Here is an 18,590-nt window from a genome sequence, read left to right as displayed (position 1 = left end):
GTCCGCCAGTTTTTCGTTGTTGTTGCCTTGTCTTTTGCTAGCGTGTCGCATCTTGTCATGTCATCATGTGCATTGCATCATCATGTTTTCGAAACTTGCATTAGTCCGGGTTCCCCCAATTTCGTCTGTTGTCTGTTCTGAGCCTAGACACACTTGCACGCGCCCGCGGCACATCCCAAATATTGTTTTATAAGTGGCCGGAGAATGTTCTCGGAATGGAGTGAAAGTTGGCATGCAGTGCTGTTTTGTTGTTAGTAGGTCGCCTGCCAAGTTTCATCGCATTCGGAGTATGTCTGATAGCCCAACCGTTAAACTATAGCGGCATTATAGCCGGGCACACGTCGAACGTTTTCGGTCTCCGAAAATAGTCGCCGGGCCTCCCTCTCTTCTCTTCTCTCAGCTCGAGACCGTCTACATAGCTCACTACTCACCGCCAGGCCCTACCTAACCTCTCTCGTCAGCCCGCGACCCTCCTCGCGCGCGCCCGAAAGCTGTCCCGGACACGACTCGGGCTGTCGCTACCGCTGTGTCCGGATCATCCCCAAACGTCTACAAAATATCATCGTTTTCTTATTTGGACTCCCTAGCCTATTTTTCTCGTCCATCCGATTACAATCGGAGGGGCGATATACCCCTAGGTCAAACCCACCTACTATATATATCTAGACAACCACCTAATTTTAGGGTTCCTACCCTAGCGCCACCGCCACTCTCTCTCGGGATCCCCCCAGATCCGATCCAAACCACCAACCGAAACCATCTCCTTTCTCCTCGATCTCCCCACCAGCCCAACCGAAGCACTCGAACAAGTCTCCTCCTTCACCGGGATCGACCCAGATTCCACCTGCCAAATCCCCTCTGTATCCCCGCCACCAGGTCACGATGCCGGCCTCCTCTCTTCCCTTCCTTTGTTTTATCTCATCCTCACCTCTCTGTTTCTGTTCTAGGAACGAACAGGGAGCCCACCATCGCCACGAGCTTGGTGCTCGTCGCTGCCTTCCCCTACCTCCTCGCAGGCCTCCTCCATCCTCTCCCGAGCAGGTGCTTGCTCGGAGACCCGCGTCCCCGCTGCCTCCAGCGCCCGTCCATGGAGACCTCCTTCCTCCCGTCCTCGAGCTTGCCGGAGGCCTCCGACGTCGACGGAGCACCAACTAAACCAGGACACCATGGCCGGCCTCTTCCTTCGATCCATCGCCGCGCCTTCGCCTCCTTCAAGCAGCAGCAACGCCTCATGCCAATCGCGGTCTCATTAGCTCCGCAACCGGCGACCAGAACCAACAGGACCGTCGCGTCCCTCTACTTCCTTCTCGTCCTTCTCCTTCCCTATTTCCTCCCTGAATCTCTCTCTCCCTTTTTTTATTCAGGTAATAGCAGTTCCCACTTCCCTCATGGAGCTCCCATGCAGGTCCTCGCCGTCGTTCCGCGCTAGATCCGGCCGAGGACCGCTGGATCTCTGTAACACCCCGGATATGATTTACCTAATATGTAATCCAACTCTTGCCGTTTCCGGCTTAAGTTATTTTATTTTCTTGGGTGCGGGTTTTTGTCTCCGTGTGTTGTTGTCGTTGTCATGCATCTCATATCATGTCATCATGTGCATTGCATTTGCATACGTGTTCGTCTCATGCATCCGAGCATTTTCCCCGTTGTCCGTTTTGCATTCCGGCGCTTCGTTCTCCTCCGGTGGTCATTTCTACCTTCTTTTCGTGTGTGGGGGTTAAACATTTCCGGAGTGGACCGAGACTTGCAAAGCGGCCTTGGTTTACTACCGATAGACCGCTTGTCAAGCTTCGTACCATTTGGACTTCGTTTGATGCTACAACGGTTAACCGAGGGACCGAGAAGGCCTCGTGTGTGTTGCAGCCCAACACCCCTCCATTTTGGCCCAAAACCCACCAAAACCCTCTCCATCATCTAGAGCGTTTGATCACGATCGCGTGGCCGAAAACCGCACCTCATTTGGACCCTCCTAGCTCCCTCTATGCCTATAAATATCACCCCTCCGAAAATCCCGGGTCATTCCACCCCTAACCTAGCTCCCCACACCTCCGCGCGGCCGAACAACGTCCGCCCGCCGCCGGACAACGTCCGCCCGCCGCCGGACATTCCGCCGCCGCCAATCTATCGCCGCCACGTGGCAACCAGGCCCGTCCCCGCGCCGAGGCCCGCGGAGCCCGATCTGGGCCGCCGCGGCCCGTTCCCGTCGCCGCCGCGCCCGAGGGACGCCGCTCGTCCGCGCCGCCCCGTCTCCTCCACCGCCTCGCCCGCGCCGGTGAGCCCCGCTCCGACCGCCGCCTGCCATCGCCGCACCTCCGCACCGCCATGCGAGTCGCCGCCCCGGCCGGCGTCGCCCCGCTCTGCCCCGGCCGCCTCATCGCCGGCGAGAGGAGCCCCGGCTCTCCCCCGATCTCCGGCGACCTCGCCGTCTCTCCCTCTCTCAGGCGTACTCCCCAAGCTCCAAATCCGGCGCCGGCGAACCTCGGTTTCCACGCCGTGATCCAAGTCTGAAACTGCTACAGTAAACCCTAGATCGGGTTGACTTCCCCCCTCTTCCAGTAATTTTTGCATACTTTGACGCATCGTAACTCCGCATCCGTAGCTCCGTTTTGGGCATGTAGCATGCCAAAAAGTTCGTCTCAGAGAGTACATCATTTCATCTCATTGCATCATTTTCATTTGAGCTCATCTTGATGCCCGAAATGCCGTTGGAAGAGTGCTATTTGAGTTAATTGTCAGATCTGCTGTACCAAATAGCTATTTGTCATTTTTGACATGATTAATGTGTGCATGATATGCCCCTGAGTTCTACATGTGTTTTGTTATATGCTTTGCCATCTTTCCAGAGGTGCTATCCATGTATTTTTGTGACTAGCACAAGCTTGCAAAGTGGTGCATTCGTTAATGCTGATTTCAGGGACTTGATCTGTTTTTATCAATATGCCATATGTTTATATTGTTTCCTAATGATCCGTGCCTCTTTTGAGGATGATCAGTAAGGATGATTTGTTAATCTTGGAGTGCTCTATCCATCCATGTCTTTGTTTGCAATTATGAAGCACCCTAGCTTGAGTCAATCGAGCTCTACTTTTGCTATTTCGTGAATCTGGGCAGATTGTCTACTTGTTAGCGATTTTGCCGAGGATGTTGTAGTTTATCCGTGCATGATATGTTGTTGTTCTTGCCATGTCTAGCTTGTATAATGTGTATTCTTTATGGGTGTATGCTTAGATTGTCATTCCTTGCTCTGTAGTGAGTGCATCGAGCTCGTAAACATGCCTACATGATATCTGATTTGCATGCTCCAATTTTTCACCAAGTCTGTGATCTGATTATGTTTTTGCCATGTTCACATGCTTGCAATTGTATTTTCTGTTCCCTTTTGGCTCAAGGTCACTAAGGGACTTTTGTTAAGCTCTTTGAGTATCTCTATGCCATGCTTTACTTTGCCATGTTAAGTTCCTGTAGCATCTAGTATTCATGCTCCAAAGTGTGCTACCTGATCTGAAATTCCAGACAAGTGCTAATTTCACTAAGTCTGAGATCTGTTTACCAATTGCACTTTTGCCATGCTTGTTTGAACCTGTTAATTGATGAATTGGCCGTAGCTCAGTGTTCATCTTTTGTTAAGCTTCATGGATGGATCCCTGCCATGTATTTTTTTGCCATGTTTGAGTGCTGTAGCATGTTTGTCTTGTTGCATTTAGATGGCTACTTGCTGTTTATCGCAGACCGGTGCCATATTTGAGTTGCTTGCCATTTCCAAACCGTGCATCCGATTCCGGTGTTCTTTATATCGATTTCAACCAAAATCACCTCACCTTTCCAGTGGCACTCTTGGATTTCCAAGTTGAGTCCAGGTTCTTTCATTCCTTGTCAAATCTTGCATATGCATCCCATATCGCTTCCCGCATAGCATACCATGTTTGCATCATGTTGTTTGAGCTTTGCACGTGGTTGATTGTGTCCTTTTTGCTTGTTTGTGTTGTTTGGGTAGGGTCGGGAGATGATTTCGCTAACGAGAAGCCCGTTGAGTTTGCTTTCGAGGATCCAGTCAACTCTGACAACTTTGCAGGCAAGATGATCATACCCTCAAAATCACTTCTATCTTTGCTTTGCTAGATGCTCGCTCTTTTGCTATGCCTATGCTACGATGCCTACCACTTGCTTATCATGCCTCCCAAATTGCCATGTCAAACCTCTAACCCACCATGTCCTAGCAAACCGTTGATTAGCTATGTTACCGCTTTGCTCAGCCCCTCTTATACCGTTGCTAGTTGCAGGTGAAGATTGGAGACCGTTCCTTGTTGGAACATTATTTTCTTGTTGGGATATCACTATATTATCTTGTTATCTTAATGCATCTATATACTTGGTAAAGGGTGGAAGGCTCGGCCTTTTGCCTAGTGTTTTGTTCCACTCCTGCCGCCCTAGTTTCCGTCATATCAATGTTATGTTCCCGGATTTTGCGTTCCTTACGCGGTTGGGTAATAATGGGAACCCCTTGAAAAATCGCCTTGAATGAAACTCTTCCAGCAATGCCCAACCTTGGTTTTACCATTTTCCACCTGGCCTCTTTTTCCCTTGGGTTTCCGGAGCCCAAGGGTCATCTTATTTTAAACCCCCCGGGCCAGTGCTCCTCTGAGTGTTGGTCCAAACCAGAGTCCTGTGCAGCGCCCCCTCGGGGAAACTCGAGGTTTGGTTTTAGTTGTATGGAGCGCTCATCTGAGTGTGCCCTGAGAACGAGATATGTGCAGCTCCTATCGGGATTTGTCGGCACATTTGGGCGGTGTTGCTGGATTGGTTTTCACTTGTCGAAGTTGTCTTGTAGAACTGGGATATCGAGTCTGATCGGAATGTCTCGGGAGAAGGTATATCCTTCTCTGACCGTGAGAGCTTGTCATGGGCTAAGTTGGGACTCCCCTGCAGGGATTTGAACTTTCGAAAGCCGTGCCCGCGGTTATGGGCAGATGGGAATTTGTTAATGTCCGGTTGTAGATAACGTGAACATTAACTTAATTAAAATGAATCAACTGTGTGTGTTACCGTGATGGTCTCTTCTCGGCGGAGTCCGGGAAGTGAACACGGTGTTGGAGTAATGCTTGCCGCAGGGTGTTCTCTAGTTATTCGTTCGTGCTTTGCCTTCTCTTCTCGCTCTCTTTTGCGAACAGGTTAGCCACCATACGTGCTAGTCGCTTGCTGCAGCTCCTCATATTACCTTGTCTTTCCTATAAGCTTAAATAGTCTTGATCGCGAGGGTGCGAGATTGCTGAGTCCCTGTCGCTCACAGATTACTTCCAAACCAGATGCAGGGCCTAATGACTCCGTTCTAGATGATGCACTTGAGCTCAAGTGGGAGTTCGACGAAGACTCATGCCGTTACTATGTGTCTTTCCCTGACGATCAGTAGTGGTGCCCAGTTGGGGCGATCGGGACCATGTCGCTTGTTGGGGTTGATCTTTTATTTTGGCACCGTAGTCGGGCCATGAGTGATTGGATGATGTAATGCTATTTATGCACTTTGTTTGACGTGGCGAGTGTAATCCAACCATGTACCTTCCCCTTTTATTACCTATTTACATGGGATGTTGTGAAGATTGCCTTACTTGCGACATTGCTTTCAATGCGGTTATGCCTCTAAGTCGTGCTTCGACACGTAGGAGATATAGCCGCATCGAGGGCATAACAATCTCGCCGCCTCCTCCATGAACCCGTCCTTCCCTGACCTCCTGTGCGCACCGCCGCTTCCCTGCATCGCCTGAAGCCGCCAGTGTCTCGCTTCCTCTGTGTGTTTTCCTCTGCATCGAGCGGCAGCTCGGGAACGAGCACCCCGCCGTGCGTTGACCGTCCATCCGCCAAGCCGCCTAGTCCCAGCGCGCCTCCAGCCCAGCGGCAAGGCCCAGCATCGCGCCCATGGCCCAGCGCACCTCCTTTCCATCTCCACAAACCGGGCCTTGGCCCATGGTGAGAGCCCCAGCCCAGCACCTAGCAGCCTCAGCCCGATCATGTTATTTTCCCGGTTCAGCGATTTTGCTATTTATCCAGAGTTTGCAGTTTTACAGAAAAACCCTCAACATCATGCATATAATAATTCCAGAACCATGCATCATATTAAAATGTTTTCAACATGTAAAGTGCTTAGAATTTCTTCTAGTTTCATAATATGTCATTTTCATCCATGTTTAAAATTTTTAAATTGATGTTTGCATATACTTTGCCTATTGCCATGTTAAAACGGTTTAATTCATATCTAAATAACCGTAGCTTGGTTTTAAATAATCTTTATATGTAAATGGGGTAGAAAAATGCCTAGTTTAACATGATGCACCCATCTAGCATGTTTAGCAACTCTAAAATTGTGTTTAGGGCAGAACAGTACCAAACCTTAAAATATGCACATGAGGAGTTTCCGGACTTGTTGTTTGTTGTTCCGGCCTCATTTAAACTTGCCTAGATAGGTAGTTTTCATTTGCTTCACCCTCTTGCCATGTTTAACAACATTTAATATTGTTGGGACATAAACAAGATCGAACTAAATAACTTGTTGTGGTGTTTCGTCAATATGCAACTTGTTGCATATTGATCTCCACTTAATTTGTAGAATTGCTTGTGCACTTTGCCATGCCATGCTTCGTTAAACTGGACATGCATCATACTTTTTTGCGCATCGTGCCATGATTATGTGATGGTTGTTTACTATGTTTTTTGCTTCTTTCCGGTGTTGCTTCTTCGGGCTAGTTCCGATAACGTCGCGTTTGTGAGGATTCATTCGACTACGTCCGTTTGTCTTCTTCATGGACTCGTTCTTCTTTCTTGCGGGATTTCAGGCAAGATGACCATACCCTCGAAATCACTTCTATCTTTGCTTGCTAGTTGCTCGCTCTTTTGCTATGCCTTTGCTGCGATACCTACCACTTGCTTATCATGCCTCCCATATTGTTAAACCAAGCCTCTAACCCACCTTGTCCTAGCAAACCGTTGTTTGGCTATGTTACCGCTTTGCTTAGCCCCTCTTGTAGCGTTGTTAGTTGCAGGTGAAGATTGAAGTTTGTTCCTTGTTGGAACATGGAGATCGTTCCTTGTTGGAACATTGTTTACTTGTTGGGATATCACAATATCTCTTATTTATTTAATGCATCTATATATACTTGGTAAAGGGTGGAAGGCTCGGCCTTATGACTGGTGTTTTGTTCCACTCTTGCCACCCTAGTTTCCGTCATATCGGTGTTATGTTTCCAGATTTTGCGTTCCTTACGCGGTTGGGTTATAATGGGAACCCCTTGACAGTTCGCCTTGAATAAAATCCTCCAGCAAGGCCCAACATTGGTTTTACCATTTGCCACCTAGCCTTTTCTTTCCCTTGAGTCGGCCGGCTCAAGGGTCATCGTTATTTAACCCCCCGGGCCAGTGCTCCTCTGAGTGTTGGTCCAACCTGTCAGCTGCCGGTGGCCACCAGGGGCAACTCTGGGCTGGCCTACCGGAACCTTGGACAATCCGGTGTGCCCTGAGAAAGAGATATGTGCAGCTCCTATCGGGATTTGTCGGCACATTCGGGTGGCTTTGCTGGTCTTGTTTTACCATTGTCGAAATGTCTTGTAACCGGGATTCCGAGCCTGATCGGGTCTTCCCGCTAGAAGAAATATCCTTCGTTGACCGTGAGAGCTTGTGATGGGCTAAGTTGGGACTCCCCTGCAGGGATTTGAACTTTCGAAAGCCGTGCCCGCGGTTATGGGCAGATGGGAATTTTTTAATGTTCGGTTGTATAAAACCTAAAGTTGACCTAATTAAAATACATCAACCGTGTGTGTTACCGTGATGGTCTCTTCTCAGCGGGGTCCGGGAAGTGAACACGGTGTTGGAGTTATGCTTGACGTAGGTTGTTTTAGGATCACTTTTTGATCATAGTTTCTCGACCGTGCTTTTGCCTTCTCTTCTCGCTCTCATTTGCATATGTTAGCCACCAAATATGCTAGTCGCTTGCTGCAGCTCCACCTCATACCTTTTACCCTTCCTATAAGCTTAAATAGTCTTGATCGCGAGGGTGTGAGATAGCTGAGTCCCCGTGACTCACAGATACTTCCAAAACCAGTTTGCTGGTGCCGATGATACCGTGCAGGTGATGCAACTGAGCTCAAGGAGGAGCTTGTTGAAGATCGTGTTCGTTATGTTGTTCTCTTTCTAGTTGATCAGTAGTGGAGCCCAGTCGGGACGATCGGGGATCTGTGTAGCATTTGGGGTAGTCTCCTTTTAATTTGGTTCCGTAGTCGGACCTTGATTGTATCTGGATGATGTAGTGCTTTATTCATGTAATTGTGTGAAGTGGCGATTGTAAGCCAACTATGTATCTTTTCCCCTTATTGTATTACATGGGTTTGCGAAGATTACCTCACTTGCGACATTGCTGTCAATGCGGTTATGCCTCTAAGTTGTGCTTCAACATGTGGGAGATGTAGCCGCATCGAGGGCATTACAAGTTGGTAATCAGAGCCTTCCCCGACCTTAGGAGCCCCCTGCTTGATCAAATCGCTGGCGTATTTGAGTCTAGAAAAATGTTTTGAGTCATTTAGGAATTATATATATCGGAGAGTTAGGAATTCCTTTTACTCCCCAGTCCCTTCATCGCTCTGGTGAGGCATCATGACGTAGAGTTTTGCCTCTTCTCTTCTCAAATTTCACTAAAAAATTTTTAAGATCACGCGGGTATCTTGGAATCGTTCCGATCGATTTGTGACGAGAACATTGTTCTTGGTGCCTCCTGTCATTTAGGGGTTGTGGCAGTGTCCCGGGGAGTTGAGCTCCGAGGTGTTGTCGTCACAATTTTATCGTTGCAATTCTGGAATACCTGAGATTAGTTTCGCCGACATCAAAAATCTCTTTCATGCAGTTGTTGGTGAGAGAACCTCGACGCCACCCAGTACTGGGGCGGGAGTTCGGGAGTATTGCCATAACTCATATAACGGATGCTTTTCGAAGGTTGAGGTAAACGATTTCCGAAGGTTTCTTGGTTATGTGTTGAAGGATGGATACAGCTGGATGTAGGATTTGTTAGTTTTGGGTGAGATATTATGCTTCCCCTGTATCCCCAACACCTGATTGCATAACCGGAAAATTTCGGGAGTTTATAAGTGGGAATTCAAGTAGCTCTTAGGATATCTTTCCGACAGGTGGATGATATGAAATTGGGGTTCGATGTCTAGTGGTCCGCCTATCCGCGGTTGGTTTTACAGTGGTCTCGTTGTGTCTTAAAGAGTCCTTGGCTATGCCGACTCGGGGACGCTTCGTATGTCATGTGCACTGCCTTGTACATGATGGTGCTGTACGATCAAGCCCGTGTAGGCCCCACCACGAAAACATCGGACGAAATCTCTATCATATGTTTGTTCCGGCTTATTCTGCAAGCCAATCTTTTGTTTTGTTTTGAGTTGTGGTGTTCGAGTTGCTTCGAAGTCAAATGTTGATTCCATACCTTCCCCAAATGGTGTTCTCATATTCCTATGTGAATACTAATCCTTCATGATAATCGATATTGTCATGTCAATCCTTTTCAACCGGTGCGATTCTCTTCAAGATGATCCTATCATTTTTCCTATTTGCAAGATCCAATCTCAGTTCTTCCAAACGGTGTTTGTTTTCATCCATCCCAAGTTTCCTTTGTTTTTCTCGCCTACCCACCCTTGTTTCTTAAAGGACTAGGATTTCTTTATCAAGTATCCATCTTATGGATGTGAATCCTCTTTACTCCTCTCTTTGAATGTTCTTATCCGGTGATTCTCATGAAGATCCTGACGGAACCTCAAGTTCATCATTATTCATTCTCTTTTCTTCTCCGGTGGACCAATTCAAGCTTTTGGTGTTGATCATATCCCTTTTTCCTCGTTTCAAATACCTTCTCTTGCCGGTGCTCCTCATATTCATTCATTTCTCGCTATTCTATTGTTTCGGAGAGCTAAAGATATCTCGAAGATTCATGTTTCCACTCTGCATTCGTTCAAGATCTTTCGAGGATGTTCTCTCATTCAAGTCTTTTAATTCAACCGGTGCAATCTATCTTCCAAGCGACCTTTTCAACGGTGTTTCTTTGAGTGGGCCCTAACCCACAGGTCTTTTCCTATGATCTTACCTGACTCTTCTAATTTTACCGGAGCTATTCTAAAATTTATTTCAAAGTTTGACGTAAGAATGAATTTTCATCAGTCATATGTTTTTCTCCAAGATCTGTCAATTTTTTTTCATCGTTGGCTCAACCTTTTCCATTCTTCATTCCGGAGTGCCTCAATAATTCATGGTGGTGTTTCTCGTCGTCATTCTCGGATTTGAAGACCAAAGAGGAGTTCCTCTTAAATCCTTGTCTGTTCTTCCAAAGATCCATGGTTCTAATTTGTCACCATCCTCTCATAATTGTTTTGATTGTGAGAATTCTTTTCACCCATCCGGAGCATTTTATGAGTTGTTTTCCATTTCTTTCCCCCGAAGCCCATCATTTAAGAAGACTTATTCATTCTCAGCCTTCAGCTATCTTTCTCTAAATCTTATCGGTGCATCATTCAAGTTTTCTCTTATTAGCTCGTGATTCTCTTCGTTCTCATGTTTCTAATTCTCTCAAGCATCTTCTTTCATTTGCAATTTCTTCCCGGTGTTTCTTATCTTTTATTCATTCATTTCCAATTGTTACGGTGGTTTGTTCAGGATTCCCTTCCATGGTTTTCATATTAATTCATTCGTTCTTGTCAATCCCACCGGTGGTTCGTTGAATATCTTCGCAAATTTATGCTATATCTCTCTTAATCCTTCCTATGAGAATAAGTAGTATGCCAAATCCTTTGGTTGTCATCAATTTAATTGATGAAGGATAACTGGAATGTAATTCTTATTCTTGTTTCATCGAAGTGAGTAACTCCTCCTTCCGGAGGCTCATCAAGCTCTCGGTTTTCAATTGTTTCATTTTTTTCCCGGAGTTCCAAGCTCTCTCAATTATATCACCATGAAGCTTCATCTAATCATTACAAGGATTCACCGTGTGTTCTCAACTTCTCTTTCCTTTCGTTTGACCATTCTTTTGTTATCGGAGTTCGTCATGGAGGCTCTACATGGTGGTTCATCAAGGATTTAATTTTCCTTCTCGAAGTGTTCATCAACATTCTTTTCTAAGGAGCTCAAGTATTTCTTCTTCGTGCAGTCCGGAGTGCAATTCTTTCTACCATATTTTTGGACGTGGTATTATGTCATTCTTGATAATTTGAGTTCATGTCCCATGATTCACATGTTGTTAAGAATGAGTTATTTTAAACCCATCAATCTCGTCATTGGAGTTATCTTGGGTGATATTTTACCTAAAACCTTCCCTAAGGATCGTTGCTATTTATGGTGCTTATAAATGACCCAAGTTCTTCATTTATCCTCCCGGTGAAATAGTTTCTCGTCTCTGTGTCATATAAATCCAATCAAATCTTTTCCGTGAGTGGCAGAATTTCACCTCATAGTTTTGAGATGTTCTCCATAAGCCCAGTACAAGCTTATCTTTTCATTGTTGGTTTTCCTACAACTCCATTCGACCATTCTCCTAAGGATGCCTTTTCAAGCTCAATTGTGGCACAACTTGGCATTTTCTTCCCCATTCTTTTATTTCAATTATCTATCTTCTATTTCTTACTTCCGGAGGCGTTGCGACAACCCATCATCTTGTTTTGTCAAGATCATGCTTCTTTCTTTGCTTACCCATTTAACCGGAGTGTTCTGTCCTTTTTTCTCAAGTTCTTTTCATCTTATCAAGCTTCATATCACTTTTCAACTGGAGTTCTACCCGAGTTTATTCTTCTTGATCTTTGTTTACCTCATTTCAACCAGAGTGGTTTCGATTCCTTCTTGTCCTTTGCGCTCGTCATTCTTAGCTCTGCAATCTCAAGGTTTCCGTAATGTTCATTGTTCCTCTTTTCCTTTTTGTTCAGCCTCGCAAGGTTCTTTGGTTTCACTCGTTTGTCAAAGAAGCAACTTTGTTTTACGTCCTCTCTTCCTCTTCCTCTTCCTTTTCCCTCCGGTGCCATTCTAGATCTCGGGACAAGATCCTCTCGTAGTGGTGGAGTGTTGTGACGCCCCGAGTCCGATGCGCCAGGTGTCCTCCAGTTTTTCGCTATTGTTGCCTTGTCTTTTGCTAGCGTGTCGCATCTTGTGATGTTATCATGTGCATTGCATCATCATGTTTTCGAAACTTGCATTAGTCCGGGTTCCCCCAATTCCGTCCGTTGTCTGTTCTGAGCCCAGACACACTTGCACGCGCCCGCGGCACATCCGAAATATTATTTTATAAGTGGCCGGAGAATATTCTTGGAATGGGGTGAAAGTTGGCATGCGGTGTTGTTTTGTTGTTAGTAGGTCACCTGCCAAGTTTCATCGCATTCGGAGTTCGTCTGATAGCCCCGACCGTTAAACTATAGCGACATTATAGCCGGGCACACGTCGGACGTTTTCGGTCTCCGAAAACAGTCGCCAGGCCTCCCTCTCTTCTCTCAGCTCGAGACCATCTACAAAGCTCACTACTCACCGCCAGGCCCTACCTAACCTCTCTCGTCAGCCCGCGACCCTCCTCGCGGGCGCCCGAAATCTGTCCCGAACCCGACTCGGGCTGTCGCTACCACTGTGTCCGGATCATCCCCAAACGTCTCCAAAACATCATCGTTTTCTTATTTGGACTCCCTAGCCTATTTTTCTCGTCCATCCGATTACAATCGGAGGGGCGATATACCCCTAAGTCAAACCCACCTACTATATATATCTAGACAACAACCTAATTTTAGGGTTCCTACCCTAGCGCCGCCGCCACTCTCTCTCGGGATCCCCCCCAGATCCGATCCAAACCACCAACTGAAACCATCTCCTTTCTCCTTGATCTCCCCACCAGCCCAACCGAAGTGCTCGAACAAGTCTCCTCCTTCCCCAGGATCGACCCAGATTCCACCTGGCCAAATCCCTCTGTATCCCTGCCACCAGGTCACGACACCGGCCTCCTCTCTTCCCTTCCTTCATTTTATCTCATCATCACCTCTCCGTTTCTGTTCTAGGAACGAACAGGGAGCCCACCATTGCCACAAGCTTGGTGCTCGTCGCTTCCTTCCCCTACCTCCTCGCAGGCCTCCTCCATCCTCTCCCGAGCAGGTGCTCGCTCGGAGCCCCGCGTCCCCGCTGCCTCCAGCGCCCGTCCATGGAGACCTCCTTCCTCCCGTCCTCGAGCTTGCCGGAGGCCTCCGACGTCGACGGAGCACCAACAGAACCAGGACACCATGGCCGGCCTCTTCCTTCGATCCATCGCCATGCCTTCGCCTCCTTTAAGTAGTAGCAGCGCTTCATGCCGATCGCGGCCTCATCAGCTCTGCAACCGGCGAACAGAACCAGCAGGACCGTCGCGTCCCTCTGCTTCCTTCTCGTTCTTCTCCTTCCCTGTTCCCTCCCAGAATCTCTCTCTCCCTTTTATCTTCAGGTAATAGCAGTTGCCACTTCCCTCATGGAGCTCCCACGCAGGTCCTCGCCATCGTTCCGCGCCAGATCCGGCCGAGGACCGCTGGATCTCGCCGCCTCCGCCATGAACCCGTCCTTCCTTGACCTCCTGTGCGCGCCGCTGCTTCCCTGCATCGCCTGAAGCCGCCAACATCTCGCTTCCTCTGTGTGTTTTCCTCTGCATCGAGCGGCAGCTCGGGAACGAGCACCCCGCCGCGCGTTGACCGTCCATCCGCCAAGCCGCCTAGTCCCAGCGCGCCTCCAGCCCAGCGGCAAGGCCCAGCATCGCGCCCATGGCCCAGCGCGCCTCCTTGCCATCTCCACAAACCGGGCCTTGGCCCATGGTGAGAGCCCCAGCCCAGCACCTAGCAGCCTCAGCCCGATCATGTTATTTTCCCGGTTCAGCGATTTTGCTATTTATCCAGAGTTTGCAGTTTTACAGAAAAACCCTCAACATCATGCATATAATAATTCCAGAACCATGCATCATATTAAAATGTTTTCAACATGTAAAGTGCTTAGAATTTCTTCTAGTTTCATAATATGTCATTTTCATCCATGTTTAAAATGTTTAAATTGATGTTTGCATATACTTTGCCTATTTCCATGTTAAAACGGTTTAATTCATAACTAAATAACCGTAGCTTGGTTTTAAATAATCTTTATATGTAAATGGGGTAGAAAAATGCCTAGTTTAACATGATGCACCCATCTAGCATGTTTAGCAACTCTAAAATTGTGTTTAGGGCAGAACAGTACCAAACCTTAAAATATGCACATGAGGAGTTTCCGGACTTGTTGTTTGTTGTTCCGGCCTCGTTTAAACTTTCCTAGACAGGTAGTTTTCATTTGCTTCACCCTCTTGCCATGTTTAACAACATTTAATATTGTTGGGTACATAAACGAGATCGAACTAAATAACTTGTTGTGGTGTTTCGTCAATATGCAACTCGTTGCATATTGATCTCCACTTAATTTGTAGAATTTCTTGTGCACTTTGCCATGCCATGCTTCGTTAAACCGGACATGCATCATACTTGTTTGCGCATCGTGCCATGATGATGTGATGGTTGTTTACTATGTTGTTTGCTTCTTTCCGGTGTTGCTTCTTCGGGCTAGTTCCGATAATGTCAAGTTTGTGAGGATTCGTTCGACTACGTCCGTTTGTCTTCTTCATGGACTCATTCTTCTTCCTTGCGGGATTTCAGGCAAGATGACCATACCCTCGAAATGACTTCTATCTTTGCTTGCTAGTTGCTCGCTCTTTTGCTATGCCTTTGCTGTGATACCTACCACTTGCTTATGATGCCTCCCATATTGTTAAACCAAGCCTCTAACCCACCTTGTCCTAGCAAACCGTTGTTTTGCTATGTTACCGCTTTGCTTAGCCCCTCTTATAGCGTTGTTAGTTGCAGGTGAAGATTGAAGTTTGTTCCTTGTTGGAACATGGAGATCGTTCCTTGTTGGAACATTGTTTACTTGTTGGGATATCACAATATCTCTTATTTATTTAATGCATCTATATACTTGGTAAAGGGTGGAAGGCTCGGCCTTATGACTGGTGTTTTGTTCCACTCTTGCCGCCCTAGTTTCCATCATATCGGTGTTATGTTCCCGGATTTTGCGTTCCTTACACGGTTGGGTTATAATGGGAACCCCTTGACAGTTTGCCTTGAATAAAACTCCTCCAGCAAGGCCCAACATTGGTTTTACCATTTGCCACCTAGCCTTTTCTTTCCCTTGAGTCGGCCGGCTCAAGGGTCATCGTTATTTAATCCCCGGGCCAGTGCTCCTCTGAGTGTTGGTCCAACCTGTCAGCTGCCGGTGGCCACCAGGGGCAACTCTGGGCTGGCCTACCGGAACCTTGGACAATCCGGTGTGTCCTGAGAAAGAGATATGTGCAGCTCCTATCGGGATTTGTCGGCACATTCGGGTGGCTTTGCTGGTCTTGTTTTACCATTGTCGAAATGTCTTGTAATCGGGATTCTGAGCCTGATCGGGTCTTCCCGCTAGAAGGAATATCCTTCGTTGACCGTGAGAGCTTGTGATGGGCTAAGTTGGGACTCCCCTGCAGGGATTTGAACTTTCGAAAGCCGTGCCCGCTGTTATGGGTAGATGGGAATTTGTTAATGTCCGGTTGTAGAACCTGAAGTTGACCTAATTAAAATACATCAGCCGTGTGTGTTACCGTGATGGTCTCTTCTCGGCGGGGTCCAGGAAGTGAACACGGTGTTAGAGTTATGCTTGACCTAGGTTGTTTTAGGATCACTTTTTGATCATAGTTTCTCGATCGTGCTTTTGCCTTCTCTTCTCGCTCTCATTTGCATATGTTAGCCACCAAATATGCTAGTCGCTTGCTACAGCTCCACCTCATACCTTTTACACTTCCTATAAGCTTAAATAGTCTTGATCGCGAGCGTGTGAGATTGCTGAGTCCCCGTGACTCACAGATACTTCCAAAACCAGCTTGTAGGTGCCGATGATACCGTGCAGGTGACGCAACCGAGCTCAAGGAGGAGCTCATTGAAGATCGTGTTTGTTATGTTGTTCTCTTTCTAGTTGATCAGTAGTGGAGCCCCGTCGGGACGATCGGGGATCTGTGTAGCATTTGGGGTAGTCTTCTTTTATTTTGGTTCCGTAGTCGGACCTTGATTGTATCTGGATGATGTAGTGCTTTATTCATGTAATTGTGTGAAGTGGCGATTGTAAGCCAACTATGTATCTTTTCCCCTTATTGTATTACATGGGTTGTTTGCGAAGATTACCTCACTTGTGACATTGCTTTCAATGCGGTTATGCCTCTAAGTCGTACTTCGACACGTGGGAGATATAGCCGCATCGAGGGCGTTACACCTAGGTACGGATCGCGCGGCCCCCAGCGTCGGTCATGGAGGCCGACCATCCAGGGGGCGGCGCGCGGGTGCGGAAGCAATGGCGGCTAGGGTTTAGAACCCGGAAACTGATACCATGTTAGAACGGAGAGAGGGATTTGGTGGAATAGTTGTTTTATTTCTTGAGCCTCGTGGGCATATATATATAGGAGTATATGATCTACTTGGAGTACAAGGCAGGCCAGAATAATTCCTAGTCTAAACTTTGTTTCCAATCTAATCAATATACTCAACACAAGGCACACGGGGACACGGCGATGGATGTCAAGATCGCGGATGAGGACAGGATTGGGACCGGCGAACGGGTCGTTGTTTGTGGAACCGGAGGCGGATGAACCAGGTGAGGCCGTGGCGATGAGGAAAGGTGTCTTGGGTTGTGGGAGGGAGGAGAGGCTGCGGCGGCTGTAGGGAGGCAGTGGCGACAGAGGTGAGGTGCGGCAGCGGCGCGGCTTGGTGCGGTGGCGGCGGTGGAAGTAGGTTTTGCTTTTGTCGAAGGGAGATTTTTGGGTCTATGTAGAATAGAGAAGCAACAAAAGAAAATAAATTGAGTAGTGGCGGCCTAGGGGCGTGGCGGCGGCAGGAGTGGATGCTTAGAATAGGGATTGTGGAAAGGAAACTGATACTATATTGTTTGGCAATGCGACTCTCAATTGATTGGGTGCATACACGGACGTATATATTTATAAGGAGTAGCCCACGACCTCCACTATACATGAAAATAGGTGACGGGGCAAGATAGAAAATGATCCTGCATATACATGCAATATACTGCCTATACAAAATATATTCAACATAGCTACTCGCACGCCTCCCGATGACACTGCGCAACGAGCACGCCTCCGTCAATTCACAGACCTGTACGCATGCCTCCCCGACTGCCTGCTCGACGGATGTGTCTCGTCAACTCACGCCTGCTCGCAAGCCACACGGGTCGCGCGGCGACACGTATATTGTTTTTCTATTTAGATGATTAATGCTGCCACTTTATTGCTTAACCGAAGCATGGCATGTATCCATTGTTGGTCTAACGCTCACGGTTCGAATAAATAATCCATTTGGGATCTTGGTTCCCAATTATTAATAATCTCCCATCTATAATTAGATAAAGGTTACATCAAAACTGGTCTCAAATTTGACCAAAAAAGTACAATGCCACTTTTCATTGGTGTCCATATGACAACACGATAAGTTTTCATGAACTTCAAATAAGTTTTGGATGTACTAGAATTTAAAAATCAAGATTCTCAATGTTTGAAATTTGTTGCATGGGGAGTACACATGCACCCAGTGAGACACATGTATTTTTGCAATCCATTTAGGTGCACTGTCACGCGTGCATGGAGCTCAAATTTGATTTTTGCACATTATACCCATAGAAAATCAATCAATCAATGTACTAAAATGTCTTAATGATCTTTGTGATTTTTTTGTAATTAAAACGTCCCTCATTTGGTAACATGTATGTTCACCGCTGGATAATTAATTTAACATGCATCGTAATTGCGGTAGATTCACGGTGTGTGTGTGGGTGCGTGCGTCTGGGGGTGGTGGGTGGCTCGTAGTACACTACGAGTTGTGAGCCACCGTATCGGTTGGCCGTATTGTTAGGCAGGCCGGTGCCACATCAGAGTCGTGAACTCGTTATTTAAAACGTTACACAATCCTATCATACATAAATGTTTTGGCCACATGCAGTCAATGGTTTTCCTACACGACACTCGATACTTGCATGTGACGCTTTCTGTGGGCCCATGAGGTCGTCGTCCATCACTTTGACGAACAGCCGGTAGTGAGGTTAATTTGACCAGCAAGGTAGAACCTTATTTGTTTGTGTTATGGTAGTATATAGTACGCGTCAAAGAGGTGGGAGGGGACTAGCATATATACTATACGTATGCGTTCGTGAACAAGTACACCTCACTCAGTGTCGGCACTTTTTGGTTTCCGAGGCACGTGCCACATCAAAAGTGAAATTGGTTACACAAACATCACACAACACCTTTTTGGGCCACATGCATATCCTATCTAGGACACTCACGTGTGACGCTTCAAACTGTGGACCCACGAGGCCATCGTCGATGCATGTATGCATCACTTTGACCTACATCGGGAGAGGTTAATTAATTTCACCATCGATGAGGATTCTTTTCGGTTACATATATTACGGCAGGAGCATATAGTATGCGGTGAAGAGGGGGAAGGGGACCATCATAT

This window comes from Triticum urartu, chromosome 4A, assembly GCF_056163025.1.
Source record: "Triticum urartu cultivar PI428250 chromosome 4A, HENAU_Tu73, whole genome shotgun sequence".
NCBI lineage: Eukaryota > Viridiplantae > Streptophyta > Magnoliopsida > Poales > Poaceae > Triticum > Triticum urartu.
The sequence above is the reverse complement of the archived record's forward strand: the minus strand, read 5'-3'. Positions refer to the sequence as shown.